We start from the raw sequence: 26524 nt of genomic DNA, 5'->3' as shown, positions 1-26524 counted from the left end.
CTAGAGGCAGGTGGTGCTATATTTTCCCAGGCACAACAGCTGGGGCTGTGAGACCCTGGCAAGCTCTTGTGCTTGAGTGGTAGTCGCTTCCCCATGACTGTGGGGAAGGACTGTTTGTCCTTATTCACTCTGCTGCAACTGAATTGATAAAGTAATTTTTTTTTTTTTTTTCCCTCAAATCCTTCAACTCTGGCTAAGTGTAATAGACTCTCTCTTTTTTGCTTATGCTCTGGTTTTCAGCTGTGAAATTCAAAGTAGCTTTTTTTTGTTGACTTATTACTGTGGCAGGAAAGAGAAATCACTTCTGAGTAGACCTTTGCCCAGGTCAGAACAAAATGGATGTAGTTTTTTAGTTGCACAGGTTGCTGCTTCCCTGCATTCAAATATCATTGGTATAATTTTGCTAACTTTGAGCAGACCCTTGTCTACTTGGATGCATCATAAACCATGTTTGGCTCTGTGTTGTTTGGGGTTTTTTTGTTTGTTTGGTTGGTGTTTTTTTTTCCCTAGGCTGAGGAAGTACTTGTAGAAGCATATATTCCTAGCTTGGCCAACAGGTATTGATAAAATGGTCTCCTTTGAGGTATCTGGATAGGAGTGTGGGAAGAGACATAGAAAATTAGTTTGTGTCATTCTTTTCATAAATGTGTCTTTGTACAAGAAAATGTCTTACAGTTAAACAGGTCTTTGCAACAGGTAATGGAAATATGTGCATTGTGTTTATGGGAGTGCCATCTCCTCCCTTTTTTGAATTAATGAAGAATGACACTTTGGAGGAAGCATATTGGACTTACTTGGACTTGCCCCAAAGAGATCTAAAAAGTTGGTGTAGTGCTGTTGAACTTGGTGCCTATATAGGTATTTCTGTGTACATATGGATCGTGTGGGTAGAAGAGAGGGCCCTGAATGTCTGTCTTGTGCCCTTAGCTGTTAAGTACCTACTGGCTGGAATAGGGTGAAATTGAAAACCTGCTGATCACTTAGTTCTCTGGATTGAGCTGTTGTTGTAAAGATGCTTAGATGGATAGGAAAAAAAATTAAGTCTCTACTGCAAAATTGTGCTCCCTGTGTGGACAGAGGAATCACAGCTCACTTAGACTTTATCTGTCCAGATCACATATAAAAACTTAACAAACCTTTCTCTTCTGCATCTTCCTCGTCGTTCCTGACCCATTCACTGAGCTGTAGCCTTAGAAAGAAGAAAATTTGTTGTTTTTTGCCTCCAGTGACAGTCTATTAGCTGATATATTCCAGTTTGGTTGTTTTTTGAGGATGGTAGAGTTTGTTTGGTTTGGTGATTTTTGTTGTTTTGGTTTGGATTTTGTTTTGTTTTGTTAGGTAGATAAAGAAAGCTCTCCCAAGTTTTGTGCAGATCCCTGTGTGTTACTTTCTAGCAATTTTCCTGTGGTGAGCCTTGTGGAATGTAAATTCATTTCTCATGTGGGGAAATCACAAGTATATGTTTGCAGTAAGTCTTTGCTATACAAACGCATACATATATTTTGTAAATGCTACTTGTATTTTAAAACACACAAGGTAGAAACAATGCTTACATGAGTAGCTGTGAATTGGTGTGGAGATTAAAAAAAATAGAGCTGCATTGCAGGAAATGTTTTTTATAATGATCTTTCTGACACCCGAGTTTTCAAAAATTAATAAGCTGAATCAATCTCTAAAGAAATACATGCTCTGGTTTATGTATCTTTACTTTACTTATGCTCAGTTAAATAAACAGTGCCCTATGATCTTCACTGATCTCATCCAGCTTTCATTTCTAATTTGGACTTGAGAAGGAGCTGCTTCATGAGAATTTAGTTTCACTCCCTCTCCACCCTACAGCAGAACAAATAAAGGTGAATATAAGCTCTCAGGTATTTGCTATAAAAAAAATGTCTCTTGAATTGATCTGATTTTATGTGGAAAGATATACAGGTAATTTTGAATCATGAAACGATTAATGAAGTGAGTCGTTTTCCATGATTCAGATGCTTAGCAATGTGGTGATTACTTTAAGACTTTGAGAACTGCAAAACAGATTTTGAAATTCACATTGCTGTGTTAACCATGACGTTATTTGGTTTCAAGAAGTTGCCTTCATGTCATCGTAATTTAGCGTCAGAATGTTCACTGTGTGTTTTTTATGCTATTTTCATTCTCTTTTGTTTTGTTTTGTTTGATTTTTTTTTTTTTTTAAGTGGAATTGTTTTCTTTACAGAAAGCAATTTTATCACAACAAAACAGGAGAAATAGAAATTTTCCAGTCAAGTAAAATTACACTAGTCTTTTTGTGGGCTTATTTTTGAATTTAATTTTTTCTGTTCCCTTCATAAAGGTTGATGCTATCTGAAAGATCTCTGGAAATACTTCTTAAAGGCATTAGAGGCAGTAATTATCAAAGTGAGGTGTCAGTTTTGTTAAAAACAATGAAACTATATACCTCAAAGTTGTAAAATTGTACACCTATGGTATTTGTTAGGTGAGGTACATCTCTTTCTTAAAAAATATTTGATAATTTAAATGATAATTTCTGGTCACGTTGCTTAATTTCATAAACCATTACTACATGGAATCCCTCAGTTACAAAGCAGCCAACTCATCGCTTCAATTAAAAAGTTGGTGCTTCTCTATAAATGAATTATGAATTTCTGTCTATTTTTTTCAGAAGTCGATAAAAAAATATTTCTCCTTTAATTTTAAATCATGTAAAGGAATTCTTATTTAAAGATAACTGAAAGCAGATGAACCTTTTTCCTTCCCACCTCTTCATGCTATTATCACATCTTGGGGTTTAGAAACTAAAGATATCTTAAGAAACTAAAGATATCTTAAAGGCTTTGGCAGGGCATGTTTTGCTTTGCTGAGTGGTCTTTAGCTGATAGTTAGCACATCTTGTAATGATCAAAACATAATTCTAACAACAGTTGGTTCTTGATGTTCAGTAGTGTCTGTTCACCAAGTGTGGGTGTTACAAGTACCTAAGTCAATTTAGGCCTTGTATTAAACTCAAAATTACTTTGCCTCATCTAAGGTGCCTTTTGGAGGCTTGTTGCAATTTCTCTCTTCTCTCTTACTATAATACTGTTGCAGCTTGATTTATGTATCTGCAGTTTTATCAAGGAAGATTCATAGACCAAAAGTGTGTGTCTACTTACTGGTCTATTCCTTTTATTTTTAAAAGGGAAAATAATGATAGAAAAAAATTACTGTCTGAGGAGTACATCACTGAATTTGTGGCTTGTTCTGCTCATGATACAGCTCATTCTGAGTAAAGCTCATGAGGTAAGGCTTGGTTAGATGGTGTTCTTTGAAGAACTGATGAGAAGCAGAGTATATAAAGTTTACTGTTCATTTTCCTCTTACCTTTCATTCTTGTTTTGTTTCAGTATGCTAAGTAGTTCTGTAGGTCATGTCTATCTCTGTGTTGCTAGTATTGCTTTGCCATCTGGGCCATGTTTTGGCCCAGAACACTTCTGGTGTTCTGATTATGATACTTTTTCAATACCTGTCTTAAATGTGATGATAATGCCTGGCATGAAGCTCGTTGTCTTGTGACCAATGGGACACACAGCAGCCTTCAGCGACATAAATCAGAACAATGTGCATACTTCTAGCCTGGCCCTCATAAGTATGAACTGAAATACAGCACGATGTAAATGTCAGTTCAGGAATGCTACGTAGGTTTGGTAGGATCCCTTAAGAATTCTTTCTTCATGTCCTAAATTACAAGGTTTCTGGGGCAGGAGTTATCCTTGCATTATTTATTTTATGGCATTTATTGCAACGCAGCTTTTATATTTTTCAACCTGATTGGTGCTCATTTGCTGATACCTCAGGTGAGAGACTACACTGCACCACAGTGCTTTTAATTAGAATATAGGTACAACACTGTTTTATGCAATTAAAAAAATAGCATCCCTGTTACTCATTTCAACAAGCTCAAGTGTCCAAAGGTATAAAGCAGGTTTCAGACAGTTTTGTATCTTTCTGTATTACAGTTGTTGAGACCTTTTTTAGTGTGATAAGATGATTTTACAGAAGCCTGCAGCATACGTGTTAACAATAGGGATTCTGGTAAATTACTTCTTGACCTTGACTTGCAAATCAAAATATAGACAAAGGAGGGGCATGGACATATTATACCAGGGCAGCCTCCCAGGAGTCAGAGCGTAATGTATGGAGCAAGGCACTGCTCATACTGCTTAGATGGACATGTCATGTAGTGTGTCCACTCATGTAGTGTTCCTTTCTTATGGAACAGATCCAGCTTTGATTTATAGCCTAGTAGTAGCAAAGTTCCATTCTTTTCAGTTTTAGAAATATAGGCTGATATAGGATGTTTATCAAGCAGTCTTTTTGCATATAATCTCTGACTCAGTCTTTCAGCAAAAAAAATGTATTTGTGGTTCTTAGTGGTATTTGTACGTACAAGGATTTTCTTCAAGTCAGTGCCTAACTCGGGAATGCTTTTTTTTGGCAACAGTATGGGGATAGTTTGAATCAGCAAACATTGCTTAAAGGGACAATCAAACTCATATAAACATATTAAAAACCCCATTTTGTCCAGAGAACTTAAGCAGCTGCACACATTAGGCCTACCACTGAACATCCCTGATAGTTTTAGAACTAATTTTTTGGGGTTATATAGTTTCTGCTTCCTCTGTCTTTCTTTTGGTTCTATGAAAGGCAACAAAGAAGAAACCTTTAACAAGCTTGACTGCAGTTGCATGAGAAAAGGAATAGAAGAGTCTGGGTAGAAACTGCAAACACAAAGCATAGCTTGAGAAAGATGTTACAGCTATGCTAAAAATTATTTGACACTTTGCAGTCTTACAACACTCAGTGATGTAATATTGAGTCTGGAATCTTTTTTTTTTTTTTTAGGAGTTGTACATACTTGTTAAAATGCTCCTTCCAGCAAAGAATTATAACATCAGTATAGGAAGAGCCTAGGGCTGAACACACTGTTTAATATATAGGCAACATAATGTTAGTATGAAATAATTCTAATTGCATTCCAGCTGCATGTTTTAATAGTTTCTGACCAAGAGGGACTTCAAAGTTGGTGGCTTCCATGTACAGTATAGTTTTTTTATGCTGGGGAACCTAGCACATACTGGTACTGGCTCCCATCATATGGGCTCAAATAAAACCTGCAGCATCAGGCCTAGCACGTTTCCAGAATGAGGCTACGAAAAATCTGTTGCAGATGTGTAATGCTTTGATCTGTTTACTAGGCAAATAAAAAATTAGGCTGATGTCTTCCATTTTTAGTTTGAGAAAACCAAGTGGGCAGGAAATCTGACCAGCTATATTAGATTTTGCTCCAAGAAATTGTATCAGTTTTCCAAAAGAGGCATTGTACTTGCAGATTAATGTTTAAACTCAGTGTCAAAATGTTATAGCAGAGTAATGCAAACCGATAATGCAAATGGTTTTCTTGGGTGGATTTCAACTCCTGTGCTAGTATCTGGTAGAATAAATTTACTTTCTTGCATTGAAATACTATGCTATTTCCATTGCAATAAGGCCTTGCTTTGCTGGTGCAGCCAGATTCAGAGATAGCCATTAAAGTTGCTTTGAAATGTATCTTTGTGTATTACAGTGTAAATTTTTCTTTTATACTTCATATTATTCAGTGACTAAACATGTTTAATTTGAACAGGGTATGTGTTCTAGATGGGCAGAAGCAAAACAAATGCGGTTAAACCAGCTGTAATTTAATTTCAGCTCTGTACATTTTGTTGAGACAAGAAAAACTTCTGGCATTTAGACCTTGCAGTGCATTATGAAGTGAATGCCAGTCATATTATATAATTAAAAAAAAAAAAAAAGTTGGAAAGCAAAGTGAGAAAGAGGTTTGTAGGAACTGAATGTCTATGGCCTGTGGTTTGCCATCCTCTTTTGCTTTTGTTGAAAATGTCTGCTTACGTGAACTCCTGCCCACCACTTTCTTCTTGAACTTGCAGCAAAGCAGTTTTGTGTGGTGTAACATCTGCTAGCATAAGAATGGTTGTAAATATACTGCTGCATCATCACTGTGCAGCCTGTTAGGAAGGAAAGAAGGGGGATGGAAAGGTATGTTCTAGAAGCACAGGTGGCTTTAGTAATAGTAATGTTTTGTTAAATAGATTAAAAAAAATTAATGATATAATTTCAAAAAAAGGGGCTGTATGAAAAAGCTGAGTGCATCTATTTGGTACGTTTGAAAGAGTTTGCTACTATTGAACATTCCTGGAGGAAAATACCTAATTTGATCATATATATATATATATATATATATATACACACTCTGCCATATGTTGTGAGACAAAGAGGTTTGCATAAAATTGCATGCCCACTCAGTGTTATTTTGCACTGTGCAGTGTATTTTGTTCTTTAACTATATATATATAACTATATTTATATATATTTATATATAACTTTAACTGTATTTTGTACTATAACTGGCATGAAATTACCTCAGTTAATATTCAAGAGGAAGAATAGTGCTGCTTGATCTCTTTCTCTTGCTGTTATGGAGGACTAGGATAGTAAAAGTGGCTTCAAGTTTCTTGATCACAGGGCACATCCCAAAAATAGAATGACTGCAGAATTTCTGTGATCATGCTGAGCTTACCCTTGAGACCTTAGCTCATCTTGTTTAGGAAGAAATTCTTTACTTTGAGGGTGGTGAAACACTGTACCAGGTTGCCCAGGGAGGTTGTGGATGCCCCCTCCGTGGAAGTGTGCAAGGCCAGGTTGGATGGGGCTTGGAGCAACCTGACCTAGTGGGATGTGCCTCTGCCCATGCAGTGGAGTTGGAACTAGACGACCTTTAAGGTCCTCTCCAACCCAAACCATTCCATGACTTATGAGTCTTTGATTGCATTTTGTCTTAGTGATCTAATGTGCTGGCAGCCCCATGGCTTGCTGGCCTGAAAGGAGCATCCATCCTCTTCCCATGTTCTCACTTGCTGCATGTTCCCCATTGCCTGCCCTGGATGTGTGTTGGACTCTAGGATTGCCCCTTCGTTTCTGTTTTTTTTTTTTTAATTTTGGTTTTGGTTTTTTTGTTGGTTTTTTGTTTGGTTTTTTTTTGTTTGTTTGTTGTTTGTTGTTGTTTTTTATTATTATTATTATTGTTGTTGTTGTTTGTTTGTGGGTTTTTTGTTTTTTATTTGTTTGTTTTTTTATTATAGTGAGGCACCCCTAAACTTTACTCTTAGCTGGAATGAAGCTTTTAATGATAATAACTAATTTCATTGGCCCAAGCAGAGTGAAGCTTTTTATGATAATAATTAATTTCATTGGCCCAAGCAGACTAAAAGCATTTACCCATAACTGAGCTGGATTCTTTGTAATGCCATAAGTCAAGAGGAAAGTCTTGGACTGTTAATGCTTTCATCAGCAATGAGTCACTTTATAGCCTGAAAACCTCTAAAACTGCAGCACTGTAATTTTGGTTTCAGTGAGTTACTATAGGTGACTGTAAAAATAAATTAACTTTTTTTTTTTTTTTTCTTTTTTCTCCTGGAAAAAAGCTATATGACTATCCTGAAACATAGCAAAAGCATCCTGAGGCACTTTAGGATAGCATGTAGTTGTTGCACACAAGAGATCCTGAAATTCTGTGGCTGACATTGCAGAGTGCATTTCTTCTTAGGTCTGATCAAATAAGTATAATTTTTTCATTGTAGCAAAATGTTTGAAAGACTTCACTGTTTACAAATATTTTTGGAGGGTGTACTTTATTCTTATTGATTGATATGCTTTTCATTAAGTAGAGTTTCCAGGCTCCAAATAATTTGGAATCTCTGTGGAAATAGCCTGCCTGCTTCAGTAATTCAGTGTGCTGCATGGTCCTCAGTAAACAGCAAGAAGTAATTCTGCTTTTCAGATTAGCTCTACTCCTGACTGTGTGGCTGGAGTCAGATGTAGGTCTAACACTTGGTGTGTATTGTGGGTGGTACCAGCAGCAGGTTGTTTACTTTCTTTGTTTAATTAGTTTCTGCTTTAATTCAGTGATGCTAAATGCAACTGTCCTTAATAAAAACATGTGCAGTTTATGAATGTGATGTCCATCGTTGGAATTCCCTTGGCAGAAATGGATGAAAAGTTGTTAGGTCGGTTTGTTTGTTTCTTTATTTGGTTTTGCCATTCCTAAAGTTATTGACCAGTAATTGTACTTAACTCTCTATTTAGCAGCTTCATTTTTTTGTGAATCATACTGTCCAGTTTTTATTTAGTTGGGAACAGGCAGCTATATGCCCTGTAGTCATCCAGGTCAGCCTCAGTGAAGAGAAGGTGCAGAGTTATCTGTTAACTGAAGAGGCTGATGATCTTGTGGATTAGTCCATGAGATGTTTCAGAAAGACATGCCAAAGGCTCCAGTTATGTAAAGCTTTGAGCAGGAAGTCACCAAATTGCATGTAGAATGTGTCACCAGCAACAGACTGCTGTCCCTGGCAAGGCTCCACTCCAGGAAGGAGCTGACGTTTCTCAGAGGCTTCAAATGAGGATGAATGAGGTGACAGTGTGGCCCTTGCTGGAACAGCTTCCCTCGTAGAAGGCAGGACCTGGCATTGCTCAGCCCTGCTCTGTGCAGTTGGGAGGCAGGGGGCTGACACTGTTTTGGTAAATGTTTCCTGACCTCAAGTGTCTGTCAGCTGGCACCATGCCATAGTGTTTAGAGTGTGAGTGCTTGTTTTCAGGTTCTTTGGTTTTGTGTGTTGGTGGGTGTTTCTGTGGTTTGTATGGGCTTGGGGTCTGTCACTTTTTTTTTTTTTTTTTTTTTTTTTTTAAATTATGAAAGATATTTTCAAAGTAAGAAAGGACCTTTTTAGGAACTACACGTCCAGTTTGAGTCTGAAAGATGTTAAATATTGTGTATCTAAAAATTACCAACAAACAGATGAACTACAGTTGATGTGCCTTTTTGGCACAAAATGAATCAAGGTTCTGGTAGGTAATGACTGTTTCAGGATATACTGACAGACTAAAAGCTCTGTGTTTAAATTGAGAATCTAATAGCCTTTTCTAAATTGGGTACTTGTACTTCCCTTTTAATTACTGTCAAACAAAATGTCTGTATTGGAATTCTGAAGTTTCAGTCACCCCATGTGTAACTCAGGGAGGTACTCTTCATTGCTAGCTGGGTGTCCATACTTAAGAAACAGTTGTAGACTTTTAGAGGTGTGATCCCATCAGGTCATTTTCCCTGATCATTTCAGAGAATGGTTGGTAAAAAGAAACATGTGTGTTAGATCTCTGGAGATAAAAACTCATTAGTTTGGTTTTGTTCTGTTTAAATACCATGTGTTGACAAGCCCAGGATCTTGATGAAGGCTGTCTGTTCTTTTGAAGGATCATCATGATTTAGTTGATGGTTTGGAAAACTGAAATCCTTTCCTAGCCAGGGCATTAACTCACATGAGAGGGGGGGGGGAGCCAATGTCTGTGGTCTGTTTAAGGTGATAGGAAAGCTGAGGTGACCAGTCAAGAACCTGGAGCAATAAAGGTAGTGCAGTGCTGAAAGCAGCACTTAAAGCCAAGCATGGCGAGATTGTGAGTGCCAGTGTGAGCTGAGTTTGTGTCTTAGGCCTTACCTTTTATTGGCCCCCTGGTCCTGCTCATGTTCAGTGGGGGCCCGCCCTAATCAGGCACAGGTGGGCTTAACACAAGCTCATGCCCACTACCTGGTAATTAGTGGCACCTGGTTGCCTCATTTTACTACAGGAACCAGTCTTGCCTTACTAAAAAGTAGTTAAGATATCTGTGTTGTGGCCAGTGATGAACACTGGAGACTTTAGAATTTGATGTCTCAACATTTGGGTAGGAGTTCAGTAGTAACTGTGATCCTATGTCTATCTGGTTCTGTGTTCATGAAGCAAGGAACATAAAATTAGTGATCCTCTCCAAAAGGAGGTAAAGACTACCTTGTTTACTTCTTGAAGAAAAAATAAAATATGTTTATTATTTTTCTTGGGTACAGGAAGAAAATGAAAAATTTGGGGTTTTCTATTTTAGTATTTAAAACCAGCTGTGGAATGAAGGACAAACCTGAGTCTGCAGCTGCTGTATGTTAACCCAGCAGTATTTGGATTACTGTTGGATTAAAGTTTGTTTAATGTTTCTGCCTGTAACTGAGACATCACTCTGTCTCTAAGTGTTTCCCTCAAAGAATTTACAGTCTCACTAAAAATACCATTAGAGATATTGAACACAAAGAAGCTTCTGAAGAAATACTTAAATGGTAGTTTATTTTTTTTTTTTTGTATCTGCATAACTAAAAAGAAACAGCTTTTTAAATTAAGTTTATGAGATTGTACTCATCTGTTTACATGGAACATGAGAAATTTCCAAGCCCAATGGCAGTTTTACCCAAACAGCTATAAAAGATTAAAATCATTTGAGAAACAGTTTCTGTTTTTGTTATGTTCATTGGTGTGATATGATGCTGCTGGTTTCAGTGGAGCTGTGCTGGATTTTTCACTGATGTAACTGTGTTGAAATTCGACCGCAATCTGCAAGAGAACAAAAATACCTGAGGTGTGTCTCTCATTGCAGACTAGTAAGAGTAGTATGTATACTTGACAATATTTTTGTAATGTCATATTTTTTTCCACCAGAAACATGTTTTGAGTGAGCTTACATGAGCATTAAGTTGGCTTTACGCAGCCCCAGAAGTAGGTGTAAGGATGCTCATGTGTTCAGCTGTGAGGTCGTAAAGACCTAGTGGTATCTTGCCATGTAATTATGAGCTACTGAGACCAGCCTGAAAGTGCACCAGCAAAATGAGAGTGTTTGACACATTAAAAAATTCAAACATCAAACAAAGGCACTGTGTAGTCTTTTTCTAGAAGAGAGTGCTGTCAGTATTTAATGAGAGCAAAGTACCTAGCCATCATCCTCTCTGAGCTGCTATTTACATTTTGGAAAAATTTATTTTAATGGAAGGTTTTGGCAGCTGTGGGAGAATTCAACAAGAGAAAAAAATATTTCCTTTAACTGCTCTCCTTGCTGTAATAGTGTCTGCTGTGGTTTGCAGTACCTTTAGTATATTACTTGGGGTGTCTTACCAACCATGAGTTTCCAAGGCAAAAACTGTGCCTACAATATGCTCTGGCTCTTGGCTGAGCCACCTGTCTTCTAGAAAACTCTGTTTCAAATCTTGCTGAGACTCAGAAGACTTAAAAGGTACTAGGTCAGTTTTAATCCTGATTTATGCACCTGACATATAGTCTCAATTTTAGGCTTCAATTTCTATCATTTTAAAAGAAAAAAAGCTTAATGAAAGAGAGAAAAATACAGACTCTGTTGAAATGTGCAAAAGCTCTTGAAGAGATTCATTCAGAAGAGCTGCAGTTAATTTCATATTATTTCCAATGCTTAACACACTTTTTTTTTCCTCTTAAAACATTTTCTCTTATAATACATAGATTTCTAATATACAGTAGGATTTGACTTCATTTTGAACACATTTTGTCCTTTTCATTCCAGTTTCTGTAAATCTGCTGCTTTGCTCTTTGAGTGGCTGTTGTGCTTGAGTCCATTTTTAAGCTGTCATATAAATGAGTTAGACAGATGAATAGATAGAAGTCTTAGAAATAATTTGATTTTGTGAATTAAAAAAAAAAAACAGGAAAAAATGTAACAACAGCAAGGCAGCTTGTGTTATTGTATTATATTGGTACAGGTACAGTAGTCACAGGATCTGTACAACTGCTTCCTCAGTGGAAGCTTGGCAAGTAGTCAGATTTTCCTTGGAGCACTCAGCTTCATGATGCACAGAGTATAATGCAGAAAATGAAAATACTAGAATGTTGTTAGGACTCTGCTGTCATCCTGTTGCTGTACTGGTGGCTGGAGCTGAGGAAATGGGGTGAATTCCTTTTTACCTGCTTGTGCAGCAGCAAAGTGTCAAATGCCCCTGAACTGCCAACCAGAAATGTTTCCCACACAAATAGAAGGGGCAAAGACAGAAGAAGCAGACATCAGTGAATTAGTTGATGTTCTTATCCTTCTAAAGTTTTGGCAAAAATAATGGAGGATGTATGTTTCACTGCTAATATTGAGGGCATAGTTTTCTTTTTACCCAGTGCTAGGATGAGACTGGATTATGCACTTAAAAATAAAATATATCTATATATCTATATGTCTATCAATATATTTTTTTTTTACTCTGCTTTCTACACACTGCTTCGTTCTTGGTGTCCATTGTGTTGGGTAACTTTCTAGTTGTAAATGCTTGGAAAAATGGATACCATGTGCTACTTTTGCCTACAGCTGTGATGCTTTTGTTTAGGTAACAAAGACATAAGAGAATTTCAAAATAAAGTGAACTTCAAGCAAAATCTCATTGTGTATGCAGTATTTATGCTTGATATAGTTTACAGATTCTGGTCCATAAGGAGATATTATTGCAGGGTGAGGAAGAAGGTCTTGAAGTAGTTCACTGTGTTTTTATTAGGTAATTAAATATTACTTGGCACAATTAAGGCATTTCTTTTTTTTTTTTTTTTTTTTTTAGGGAAAGGAAGACATTCTCTACAATGGAAATTTCTACAGAATAATTTCTGATTTTCAAAAGGTATGTGTTTTTCTGTTCTTTTAGCATCATTTTAGCACACACAAGTAGAGAGAATTTCATGCACTATTCTTTCTACTGAAATTTTTCTAAGGGACCATGATGAAATAATGTACTCACATTTTGTTGTTGTTCATGTAAAAATGTGTCTAATTTCATGTCAGAATTCTCTGGTATAATCTGAGATTGCTCAATTAAGGATTCAAATAGCAGATCTGCTATAGAGAGACTTTTCACAGGAAAATCTCAGTGCAGAAAATGTCATTGACATCCAAGGGTATGGTTGCATTCATCTTCTAGAATTTTAGAATTAAAAGCAATGAAACAAGGGCTATAGCCAGTGCTTTACACATGTGTAAACTTGGCATTAGTCATTAAATATACTGCTGTTTTCTGTGGTTTTCACTTTTTGATTGTTGCTTTATTCCTATGCTGAGCACTCCTAGGATTTGGGAATTCGTTGCACTGTGACCTGGTGTTCTGTCACAATTGACTTGTTTATTTGTAACTGATAAAAATAATTCTTCTGGGGACATGTCAGTTTACTAAAATAATTTAAAAAGAAAAAAATAAAACCTATGTTGGCCAGAAATAGCTTTCTTGGAAAGTAGAAACTACTGTAGATATTTTCTTGGAGGAAAAATCTGGAAGTACAGCTTCTTATCCAGGTGCAAGCAGTGGATCCCTTACAAGAGATTTAGAATGTAATCACACTGGTGACAGAACTGTTGGGGTAATTGGTTCATTTGCTAAAACTGATAAACAAGTAGGGGACAGATCTGTTTACCTTGATTGCATTTGAGCACCTTGCATGCTTTCAAAATTTAAAGTCTGTTTAATAGAGGGGTAAAGGATGCTACTATCAAGTTAGGGATGTTGCTTTCCATTTTCCACTAGAACCCATTTTTGACCATTTAAACATAACACATAAAAGGATATGCCATAGGTTTTACACCACCGTTTTGAAAGACAAAGACTTAATAAACCTTTGTAACAAATGAAAACCGAATTCCATAACTTCTGAATTTACTTCAAGTAAATATGAAGAGAATTTGAGTCAATAACAAAACCAACCCAAACCAAATATAGCCCCAGGAAGTCACAATTTGTACAGTCTGTGAGCTACCAACTCTAGCTAATACTAGTTACATTGAGAATGCCTGGGAGGTTTTTGGTTTTTTTTTTGGTAATATGCATGCTAAAACATGATATTGTTAAAGAGAAGTGAGATTATCATGCATTATTGGCTGTTTCATTACATAGTAATTCCAGACAGAATTTCTTCAATGAGATGAGATCAGACAGTGTGTCCTTATAGCTTTATTAATTCCATAGTGATAGAAGGACAGGAGGGTCCAAATGGCTAATTGTATAAAAACCAACAAGGGCAAGTGTTGGGTCCTGCACTTCTTTCACAACAACCCCATGCAACACTACAGGTTTGGGGAGATGTTGCCTTTACTGTAACACATCATTACCTGTGATCATGTTCCCTTTAATGCCATCAGGAGCTACAGTAACTTTGACCCATTTCCTACTCTGAAAGAGATTGAGCTAAAGAGTGAACTAGCCAAAATTTTTTTTTCTTCTTCATTAGCTATGGTGTTAAATGAACACTGTTGAAAGGAAAGAGTGCTGAGTACCTGCTGAAGTCTATGATGTGAAGCTCAGCTTAATGTTCATTAAGCATTCCTGATTGAAATAATAATTGAAAAAATATACTGATCATCACTGCTACATCATCAATTTTATTCATCACCACTTTTTTGTGGATTTTTATGGAGGTGAAATAGGACCCCTCTGGTAATTTTGCAGGTTTGGACTGCAAATTTTTTTTTTGTGGATTAAAGGATAGTCATATTATTTGACGTGTGTCTTTTTGAAAGTTTTTTACCTGTGCTCTTTTGTGGGTGCTTGTGTGTTACTTTATCTCTCAGATGGGGAGCCAAGAGCAGCATTCACCTCCGCCTCATTATCCACCCTAAAGTTATCACTGTATCTTGTGCTTGATAAGAGACAGTTATGTGCTGCCTATGTTAATCCTATGTATGTGACTATGTAATTTAAAAAACCCAGTTCATTTACATTGAAAATATGAGGAAAAGCCTCAGTCTTGGTACACCAAAGACTTTGTAAAAGACAGAGCGTAAAACACAAATCTATTTATGCTGTTGAAGCACACTGGAGAAGAGTCACTGGGTGACTTTTTATCCTGAAGGCAGGCAATAGTTGAGTAGGATTATGGTGAAGGAACACTAGTGTTCCTCACTGCTGTCTCATTACCTGCTACTTTGAAAAAGTTGAGATGTGTTCCTAATTGAATGAAGGTGAAAGAAAAGAAAAATTAGAGCAACTACCAAAGGCAAGTTGAACTGTAAAAGAAAGTAAGGATTCCCAGTAGTATAATGTTACTCATTATGTGGTTTGACAATGTTACTGACTAACGGGATCCTTAGCCCAGATTTTATGAGCATCTACTGGCTGGAATTGGGAGGACAGGAATATAAGGGCTGGTGTAATAGGTATAGTTATCTCAGTGTATGATTTTCTTTTGTTTCTCTGTACCTGTTTCTTTACATTCTGCAGCTATACAGCCTGTGTTTAGTTTCCATTTTGAAAAAGTACTTTTCAGATTTATTTTACTTTTATAGTTACAGTAATGATAATGTTAGAGTACTGGCAGGTTCCTTCAATGTAGCGGTTCTTATGGTGCAGGTAATGAAGAAGAAGGAGATACCCTCAATTACATCATTCTAGAGCATGGTAATAGTGTTTGTCCATCCTGCTGCACAGTCCAGCTTGAGACCAACAGGTCGTCAAGGGGTCAGTGTGCTTGGCTGGGCTGTGGCAGGATGGGGCAAAAGGGAGAGCAGCTGCACCTCAAGGTTAATAGCTGTAAGTGTGAAATGATGCAAATTTGTCTTGTATTCAAGATCATGAACACTTAATTACCGCTGTTGAAGCTTTCCCTTCCCTTTGTGACTACAAAATAGAAGACTAGTTCTTTTCTAAAACCTTAATTCTTAAGAGTATTGAATGATTACAGAGTATCTGCTATGTTCTTTATAGCTGAAGCAATTACTGGTTTTGCTTCAACAGTTGAGGGAGTTCTTGGTAGGTATGTATGACTAACTTGTTCATCTTTCTGGGGCCTCAAAATAGTGTCATGTAGTCACAGTCATCTTGTTGTAGCTGTGAAAGTACTGCAAATGTGAACAGAAACACTGTTAACATCGTGCTGCTCATGCCAAAATACTTGTAAGAATTATCTACTGTAATTTTTAATGTAACACTGCTGACTTTCTCTACTTAAAAAGGCCAGACCCTGATGAATTTCTATGTAATCTTGTCATCTTTCTACTACAATCATAAAAATATTTTGTTTGTTTTCCTTACCCCAGTGCAAATCCACACAAAGTCCATTGTCACACCTGCTCAGCATATCATAACTGAGGATGGATTTTATCCTAAAATACTTTCTCTCTGGTCATTATATGACGTGTGGTAACTGCACCCAAAATGCAAGTGACACTTTACGGGAGAGTAAAGAAGAGAAGTTGCCTTCTTGTTTGAGACCAGCACAATTTGTTTGGTTTGCTATTCTAAAAATAGTGAAGTTTTAAATCCTAGCTTTAGACCGGTCTCTCCACTGGATATATTCCTACATAGCAATTAAGATGTATTGAGTGTTTTCCACCTGAGCTGCAGTTTCCTGCATTTATTTTGTCCATAGACACTACTACTATTCTATTAATTGGCTCTGTTGAATCCTGCAGCTGATCCAATTCTGTATGCAAGTTATCTCTGGCTTCTGGAAAGAAGTTCTTTTTGGTCTGGAAAGTTGTCTGCTGTTTGTAAGGAACATGCATAGCTTACTTAGGTGGAGCATACACTGAGTTTCCCTTCAGACAGACACTGTTTACTTTATAAAAGTTCTCTTATTCTTAGTACATTTCTAGGTCAGGAATGCTTAAAATATCTTCTATCGTTAAAATTTGGACTCAACAGTATAAAACAAAAATAGCGACGCAAAGGAAAAATAAATTAAGCTTACTGCATCCAGATCAAGTATTGTCTTCCAAGCATTCCCTACTGTTTGTGATCATGTAGTCTTCATACTTTCCCCTGTAAGACTGTTCTGTTTAATTACAGCCAAATGCAGTGATGGGTAGAGCTTTTTGATGAGAAAGGTGAGAATGGAAAGAGCAGGAAGTACATAGTGGTAGAGCTGTCAGACTGCAAAAGGATGATTCAGAGAGAAGGAACAGCTCTGGGAACTAAATGCAAGTGATAAAAAAAGCATACAGATAGATAATTTATAACAATAGTTATTGTATTAGTTGTCAGACTCCCTCTTGTTTCATATACATGTGGAAGAAAGCAAGAGGCTGAGCTTGGACAAAATGTTTTTTTCCTTTCTCACTCTCTTTTCCCATTGAAACTATCTGCCAAGCCCTACTATTGATACACCAAGATTATTTGCCCAGTAGATATTTTATTTTAAACTGTTTCATTGTCTCATAACACATGAAAAATTAATCCATCTTGAGCTCTTACTGTTTTTTGGTTAACCAAAAAGAAAATTATTAAGTTACTTCCAGAAAATGTATTGTATTTCGAAAGGATTTTTTTTCTCTTTTGCCAGTATTTTCAACTTCTCTAAACCCTAAAACAATGGGAAGATGTTGGAGGGATGTTTTCTCTAATTACATTTGTGGTCTGGTTTATAGGAGCAACGCTTGTTTGAGCATTTAAGTAAAAAAATTCTAACCAAAGGCAAAACTCTGCATCATCCCGTGGCTTTCCCAGAACCCAGTTTTGTTCTACTGGTTGTATCTTACCTCTTTTAGTTTTGTTGCTCTTAAAATGAATATTGCATTATAGAGCAGAGAGCTGTGCATGTATGTGAGACAGTTCTGATCGTAGTACCTGTGAAAACTGGAATCTGAGAAGATGGTATGTGCTGTTCTTTATCAGAATGATTTCTTGCAGGCAATGGAAGTACCTGTAGCAAATCACATTTGCATTCAAAACTTCATTTATAATTATTGTTATTATGATTCCCTCTTTCTCCATGTACGTCCTCGTGATTTATTAAGTGTAAATTTTCTAAACTCGACAGATTGCCTAAGCCAGAAAAGTAGGGAATAACTCTCAAAAGAATTGCTGCCAGGTCTTGGAAACACTTATAGAGTCATTGGATCTGAAACACAATGTGTAAGAGTTGTTTTGCCAAGTCTTGAAAGTTACAGTATGTGAAATGATGAGGCTGCTGTCTAGTTATTTTCTATAAAACAAAGGAGAGAAATATGGAAAGTTGTTGCTTGCTTAACAACACACATTCCACTTTTCAGTTGTTTATAATTCTAACTGTTGTTTCTTCTTTTCAAAATTAATAAGACCTGTTAATAACATGACAATGAAAAGTAACCAGTAAATCTACTTAGGCTTCATGACTGCAGTTTTTCCTGTTTGATCTATACCAGACTCAGAATTTGGATTGCAAACAAGATCACTGAAATATTTTGCAGTCTGCATTAGCTGTTGAGAGCACAACTCTGGAGCTGCTGTAAAGATTGCAAGTAATTATTATGCTGATATACAGACTGCTTTTTCAAGGTCTGCGGAGTCCTTTTCTCAGGTGTTTGTATTTGAAGACTTTGACCATTTATACTTGTTTTGCTGTTAGTGTTTTTAATAAGTGGCCTGATGGTCAGACTCCTCTCATACAAAGGAAGCAGTACTTCACTTACCTCATTAAATCAGATCTAGATGGTCACTTGTGTATATCCAGCTTCTGTTTGTGAGCAAGTGTGTTGCTCAGTCTTACAAAAATTGATTCAGTCATTTTCCTTTTGCCAAGCTCTATTTCAGCCTTGAGAAAACAACCCTGTCTTTCCTTCTTTAGAGGTGCTATGGAAGGAGAAAAGCCAGTTAACCAAGCTATTAAAATATTTGTGGCTTGTATTTGGTTTGAATTCACATAAGCTGAGCCACTGACTATGAATTCAATAGGTCCTTTCCAGCAAGATAACCAGGCATGCCTACCTCACGTCAGTACTTGATTACTCTGCCCAAGTTATTTCTGAATCTTTCTCTTTGAAAACAAAATAAATGAGTTTTTAAACTTTGCCTAGTAAGAAGGTGTGCTTTTGCATATGCTGAGCTTTACATGTACTCCACTAAGCAACTACCTCTCTGAAAAAAGGCAGATGAAGTATTCCTTAAATACCTGAGTTACAATGAGAGAAGCTTTTGGTTCAAATTAATTGGAACTTGAGTTTGTGGAATTTGAAGCTGATACTTGTCCTTTAAAAAAGCAGTTCTGCCTGCCTTAACTCTGAAGGATTTTGTGTAAGTCGCTGACACACTAGTTGGCTATGCCTGTGTTGGAACTGAGAGGTCATCTTTAATTAGATGTAGTGGTTTTTACCAGACCAAATAATATAGTTGTATCTTGGGAGGAGGGGAGGACAAGAGAAAAAGCCTGTCTACAAATCATCTGAATCTGTCTATCTGAAAACTAGTTGGCTTTTTTCTAGATGTGAGCACATTTGTTTTTACAGATGTAAGTAGGCAGTTCAAGATACTATGAAAAGCCTAAAAGATAAACTTCTGTGTTTTTAAAATGACTTTTTTTTATTTAATGGTATTTTTCTACAGGTATTAATTGAGCAATTGATACCTTCATTCTATAAAATACTTTTTTGTTAAGTGTGTATACACACGGTTGGTGAACTGGGAATTTCACCCTTCTAAAATGTGTAACAGTTGAATCACAGAATCATAGAATGGCTAGGGTTGGAAGGGACCTTAAAGATCATCTAGTTCCAACCCCCTGCCATGGGCAGAGGCACCTAACACTAGATCAAACCTGATCTAACACTAGATCAAACCTGAGGAGCTCAAGGCTCCATCCAACCTGGCCTTGAACCCATTCAGGCATGGGGCCTCCACAACTTCCCTGTTGTGGCAACCTGTTCCAGTGTCTCACCACCCCCACAGGAATGAATTTCTTCCTAATGTCTGAATCTCCCCTTGTCAAGTTTGCAACCATTTCCCCTTGTCCTCTCACTACACACCCATATAAAAAGCCCTACCTCAGCTTTCTTGTAGGCCCCATTCAGGTATTGGAAAGCCGCTATAAGGTCACCTTGGAGCCTCCACTTCTCCAGGCTAAACAGCTCCAACTCTCTCAGCCTGGCTTCACAGGGGAGGTGCTGCAGCCCTCTCATCCTTTTTGTGGCTCTGATCTGGACATGTTCAAGGAGCTCTGTGTCCTTCTTATGCTGGGGACTCCAAAACTGGCCACAGTGCTCCAGGTGGGGTCTCACAAGAGCAGAGTAAAGGGGGAGAATCACTTCCCTTGACCATCTGTCTGTGCTTCTTTTGATGCAGCCTGGGACCCGGTTGACTTTCTGGGTTGCAAGTGCACAGTGATGGCTCATGTTGAGCTTCTGGTCCACTGCCACCTCCAAGTCATTCTCCTCAGGGCTACAGGCAGTTTTTGAGGCAGTTTTCAGGTGCGTATGTTTAAGGAAATCAAAAGCTTTCCTCTCTTAATCCTTGACAAATCATCATGGAATGTGTTCTGTTTTCACATAACATTTGGAGTTGGATTTTTCATTAATAGTACTCTACTTCTCTGTGTTAATCTACAGGTGCTGCAAAAGTGAACTAAAATATTTTACATTCACTTTAATATCCATTTCATCTTCAAACCTTAAGAACTTCAAACATTGTTGTGGCCAAAGCAAATACATTACAGCACATGCTTTTTAAATATGAGAGCATATAGGTAATGCAACACCATATAGAATGCCTTGTCAGTAAGAAATGGAGCCTATTCTGTGATGTGGGAGCACACGCTTGTGTCCTGAGTGTTCCCTAATGGAATTTCTTTTGCTCTCTAGCATGAGTCTGCAGCCAACCAACTGTACTGTCTGCTCAGTGGGCTGCAGGGAGAGCTTTAAAAAGCTAGGGCTACCTGTGATGAGAGTGAATTACCTGGATTTCCTAAGAATGCGTTTCCTGGAAGGCTTCTCTGTTTCTGCATGGTACTGTTTCACTGCTGTAGAGTGTGCTTTGCAAACTTGATGCCTTTAGCCACACGGCTAAAATGCTCTCCTACTCAGACATGTCTAATGAGCAGTTGTAGAGTAGGGCACATGGGGTAGTTGGGGATGTGTTAGTAAGGAGTTGTCTGTCTTCTATCAAATTAGTGTGTTCAGGAATTTTGTCTGACTGTGCCCTTTCTGTCCCTTCTTGGTGGTGCACACTAACTACTAAACCTTAGCAGAGGGTTACAAAGGACAGCAGGTGACAGAAGAGCAGGAAATGATGCTGTTGAGTCTCCTACCTGTTGTACCTGTGACAACAGCAGAATGTATTGGAGTCAGTATTATAAAATTAAAGCACATGGTGTTTGACAGTTTATTGCTTAGCTCTCTGTGTGATCTTTACTGTGCCTTTTTTTTTTTTTTTTTTTTTTTTAAAGACTTGTGTTTAGAAGAGAAGGTTTATTTCTCTGTGTGAGTATTTTTGCTGGCACTTGGTGTGACTTCATACACGTAATATGAACTTGAGTCAAATGGTTGGATGTTAAAGCAGCTTTCCCCATGTGCTTGTGTACTGCCCAGGAAGCAAGAACCTTCAGCATAAATGCTGTATTTAAACACTAAGCAGACATTTATTATTGTTGAATCAATGACCTGACAAGGATGCAATTGAACTAAAATGCAAAGGTTATATTTCATAGAAGTGAAAAGCTTTATTAAAATTTGAAGAATAACTTTAATTAGTCTGACTGTTGGTAGGTGTGTTCATTTTCTCAATGTACATCTGGTATAGCCTTTTTCACCAACTTATAATTGGCAGTTTCCCATAGGAAATAATCATTATTGGTATTATAAAAGCACTTTGTATCCATCACATTTGGGAAATGAAAGTTTTGGAAAGGTCAGAATAAAGTGTGCCCCCAATTATGCTAATAACTCATACCACAAATGATCCACTGGAAAGTTTAATAGCTTGGTAGTCCTCTTTAGATTTTCTTAGAACAGGCAAAATTATTATTAAATTTTGACACTTTATAGAAAGGTGACTAAAGAAGTTCTCAGTTTTTGAAGTTTGTACCTAATTCCCTTAGTAGCTTTAGGATCTTTAAATGTTTGGTGGTGTGTGTATTTTTTGTTGGAATTCTGTTTTTTGTTTTTATTTTTTTTAGTTTGTTTTTTTAAAGCATTATTTTAAAACTTTTGTTATGCTTCCCTGTGAAGTCAGGGTTTTTTTTGGGGGGGTTGTGGTTTTTTGTTTCTGTTTTTTTATTGTTTATTTGTTTTTAAGGATCCCAGGGTTGCAAAAGGCACCATGTTTTGACATTTGGAAGCATCCATACATTTTAGTTTTAATTTGACAGTATAATCTAATAGATTTAGATCCTTTCATTAAACTGAATGTGCTGTAGTAATGTAAAATAACCTCTTCAAAAAAAGAGATAATTAAAGTTTTTAACCCACCTACCACACCCCAAACTTGAATTTTTAAAGCGAACTAAATTTTAATTTTGCTTTTTACCTGCCAAATTATTTTTCCCTTGTTTCCTTTAAGGGATATTGCACATCTGCTCTTCACTCTACACATTTCAGTAACTAAACCACCTAGAACTTTCACAAACATCAGAACAACTCTTCAGGATTTAATTACTTAAAAATTATTAGATACTGGATTTTTTTTCAGTTATGTAACATGTCCAACAGATAGATAGATTTCCTTTGAACTGGGAGGTCTGTGGTACTTAAGATGGCTCTTTCTTTTTGTAATTTTGAGTTTAAACCATTAGTAAAAGGCTTGATGTTATTATTTACTTCTGAGAGTGATTATCCTAATCTGCCCACTGTTACTGTGCATCTACTGAGTTGTTAAAGAACCCATTAGGGGGACAATCTGAAAGGTAACATTTGCAGATGCCTCCAAATTGAGTTATAAATTGTCTCTGGTAACAAAATGTTTGCTGCACCATGTCAGTTCCACTTAAAGGTCTGGCTGTTTCAGGTATGAGTATTTTATAATATACTTTGGAAAGGCAGGAAAGGCAATGAAATAAATAGCTTAGACTTACTCATCTCTCAAATTTTTTAAAAAAAATTTTTAAGAGTAGAAAGATACCTATAAATCTTATTTTTTCAGTGAAGTGTTCTTTTCAAGTTTCACTTCAGCAATGATGCAGCTATTTTATTACTTGCTTTAGATGAGCTGTAAATGAGGAGTATTTATATGGATGGAAATTGAAATAGAGGTAGAAATTCACATATGCTGATTTTATGAGCTGCATTATGAAAGCTGTTGGCTTCTGCTTTACTGAAGGTCATGCTTTGATTCATGCAGCCGTTAGAGTTATAGCAAGACTACCTTCCAAAAACGTCCCTTATAAGAACATTCAATTATAAAAAAAAATTCAAAAAATGGCACTACCAAGGTCTTGTCATGCAAACATTTTTCTATTAACTGCATTCTGGTGCAATTGTCCAGAGAGTAAACAAGGAGCAGGATTGTAATAAGCTGTTTGTAGGCTTAAACTTGAATCTTGAGTATGTCCTCCTGTAAATATTTTTCTGCTTTGGTGTTTGTTTATTTTTTCATTGTCATCTGTGGTACATGCTTAATACTAAGTGCAGAGACCCTTAGTCACTGCTTACTGTTTATACTTAAGTTCTCTCCATAGGCAAATTCCTCTTCTTCAGCATAAACATCTCTGAGGGAACATAAAGTCCAGTCAAAGCAGTCCTGTTTTTACCTAGAACATTATTTCCATGAAAATACACATGATCCCTTGCAGAGAACATAAAGGCAAATTTGTCAATTTTACCTGGTAAAATGCATACACACATGATTCAATACAGATTCTGGGTCTTTACCCTACATATAAACTGGGTTTGGACTGTGTTGTACTGTCCAAACCAAGTTCTTTTCAAAATAAATCCTAAATTTTAAATATCAGACACTCAAAGGAAGATAACATTAGGGTCCCCAATTAGGTTTATTTAGCATATGTAGTGAAATACACAGCAATATTTACAACAGGGTAAATGTTGCACGCCTTATTCAAGTATTGTTCCATTAAACTTTCAGAATTATGTGGATTTTATTTCATAGGTGTAAGAACAATTAAATCCTCTGAAATTTTTCTGAATGTCCTAATTATTTTTTTTCATGTAAACCTTGGTAATGGAGGTCTCATCGCGGCTCACATTGCCAGTGAGTCAGGTATGCCTCTTGATGGTACTTGTGCTTTTAGACCAATGGGGACAAAGTGATCCAGTTTTTTCTTCCTTCCAGGTGCAATTATGGGTCTCAATATAATAAAAATAAAATGATTTAATATCTGCAGAGGTTCATATGGCATATTTTCCATTTATTTTAAGTTTGGAAGCTAAAATATCTTAATTGATAATCCCATAAGGTTTATTTTTTCATGAGCTCTCTTTTCTCTCTGCGGTTCTATATTTTCAGGGTATTGCTAGTTGTGTAAATTTAGCTATCAGACTTTTGTAATTCAAGGCCAAATCCTTCTCACAGTTGAAAGTGGTTCTGTTGGAGTAGAGTGAGATTCAAGGGGCAGTGCCTGAAGAGGCTTTAATTGTTCTAATCCCTGGACAGGTTTCCAGCCAGGATGTTTCACAGGAACTTTTAACATTGTGTATTGGTTGAATCTCCCCTGATGAGAAATATAAAGATCTGTTATTCCTGAGTTTGCTATATAGCCTATTAAAATTGGTGGAACAATTTTTCTAGCTGAATTAATGTATTTTCAGTCCCTATTCTGCTGTTTCTGTGACCATATTAAGAATGAAGAAGCAAGTGCTATGGTTCTTGCTACTGTGACAACAGAATAAAGTCCTGGTAGTTTCAACAAGAACAGGAACATTGCTCTTCCAGTTTGGGATGCCAGGATTTCATCAGCTGTTCCTGTGTGCAGAAAGTAAAAGTAATTCTAGGGGACCATTAGTCCAGTGCTATTAGAACTAGTTCCTGGCCTTGTCTGTGGATAAGGGATAATCACAAATGGATTCTTCTCTTGTTTTTATTGACCTCATGCAACCCCTTGCTGCCACATAAACAGTTGTTAAGCACTTTCTCAGTACAGTGCTTTCTCAGAGTGTATTTACAAGGTATGAGTTTGCATTCTGTCTTCAGAATTATGGGAATATTTCAAACAACTCCCAGGGGTTCAGTGACTTCAAGCATTTTTACAGAATTGCTGAGAAACAGGGTTAGACCAGCACATAGGTAAACATTTGGCCTTGATAGGGTAGATACGTTGGACTGCAGTAGTCACTGTTCAGAGCTGAAGGAGAGCAAAAAACAAAAAACCTTTAGAAGTCCAAAGAATTACATGTCTGAGTCTGCTTTTGTTAATGAAAACAAAAAGATGTGTACTACACACAGGAAAGTACCAAAGAAACAAGGTTTGTCTGCCAGTGCCAGCTAAACAGTGTGAAGAGAAAACCCATGTATCCTGTGATACACGCTTTTTATTTTTGTGCTGGTATTAAGCATACAAATGGCTTTATTGTACAGGCATCCACCATCTTGTAAAACAGCAGAGAGAACTATCACAGTTTTATTTTTGGTGTTTGGTTTTTTTGGTTGTTTTTGTTTTGTTTTGGGGTTTTTTTCTTATGATTAATTTCTCTTAAAAAGAACTAAAACCAAAACATATCAGAACCAAAATTGAGAGCTTTTTTATCTCTTAATGAGTAGTTTGAAGTCCAGTTTTTGTCTCACAGGTAAAACCATTTATATTTGACTATGACAGGTATTTGACTATGACACTTTCAATGTATATTATATGAAAAAAGATGTTATATGAGGAAAGTACAATATATGTATTTGTATATTTCTCTTTTGTCTGTGCACAACTCCTGCAGGCTTTTAGAGGCAATAGTTAAGAAAAAATGGAGAACCAGATGTTTTCTCTTTCTTAAGTCCACAGCATCACAGTTGTGCACGTGTGCTTTTGGATGTGGACAAGGGCCCTGGAGGTTATTGTGGTGCTCTTACCATCTCCTTTGCCCTTCCTTTCTCTTTGCTGACAGATTCTAACACTGAGGGGAGAACAGATCAGCTTTTTCTTCCTTCCTCAGTTTCCTGTCTTTCTTCTCCAGCAGCCTTGAAGAATGGGATGGGCTCTTTTCACAGAGGCTCCTCAGATACTGTGAGACTAAGGGGTATTTAGTAATCAAAGAGAAAAAGATGAAAAGTTATTCCAAGTAATCTTTGGCAAATATGCAGGAAAAATGCCCTGCGAGCTTGCAGAAGGAGCTGTAGTGGGTCAATTGTTAGCAGAAAGAGAGTAAGTCTTAAGTCACTGATTATTTCCATAGTACTTCTGTAGTTTCAAGGTACGTAATCAAAACCGCTTAATTAGGCATAATTTAAAGTACCTGGTCATAATGCAGGAGAAGATAAAAGCCTGTTGGATCCTGGCCATGAGGTTTGTTTTACAAACAGTTCAGGAAGAAAAGTGAATTTGTCTGACACTAAACAATCAATTTGTTGTATGAAAAATTCTAAATCAGTGGAAGGTCAACATAAACACAGTCTGCACCCTAAATAGCTTAATATTAATATAGTGCTTAATTCTGTGCTAAACAGTAAACAGGGGACATTCTTTTTGTTTACATAAAGACGTAGAAATAATTATATTGCCTTTCATTCTCCTAGGTTTTATTAGAAAAAGACATTGAAGACATAGAACAGAGGCAAAGCAAATAATAAGTCTTTTATGGAAGGCAGGTCTTTAAAAGTTATTATTATGTTGCTAAACTAGAGCATTTTGACATCCTTGTGCCTTTAGAATGACTCTTGTAGGAGTGGAAGAAGGGAAACAAAGATTTGATACAATTTTGTTTCAGCTGTGTTGATTCAGAGCTGCTTGCTGTTCTCTGTCCACTCCAT

The 26524-nt window shown here is 36.8% G+C and overlaps 1 protein-coding gene across 1 annotated transcript in view; it reads left to right on the top strand.

The window, feature by feature from the left end:
- The window catches only part of PLCB4 (phospholipase C beta 4), a 196212-nt gene that overhangs the window by 6972 nt on the left and 162716 nt on the right, over positions 1-26524 (top strand). The window contains exon 2 of the mRNA XM_030448201.1: positions 12509-12568. The gene's annotated coding sequence lies outside the window, so the exon portion shown is untranslated. The remainder of the gene's footprint in view (positions 1-12508; positions 12569-26524) is intronic.

This window comes from Calypte anna, chromosome 3, assembly GCF_003957555.1.
Source record: "Calypte anna isolate BGI_N300 chromosome 3, bCalAnn1_v1.p, whole genome shotgun sequence".
Classification (NCBI taxonomy): domain Eukaryota; kingdom Metazoa; phylum Chordata; class Aves; order Apodiformes; family Trochilidae; genus Calypte; species Calypte anna.
Note: the sequence above shows the minus strand (reverse complement) of the source record. Positions and strands in the feature narration are given on the sequence as shown.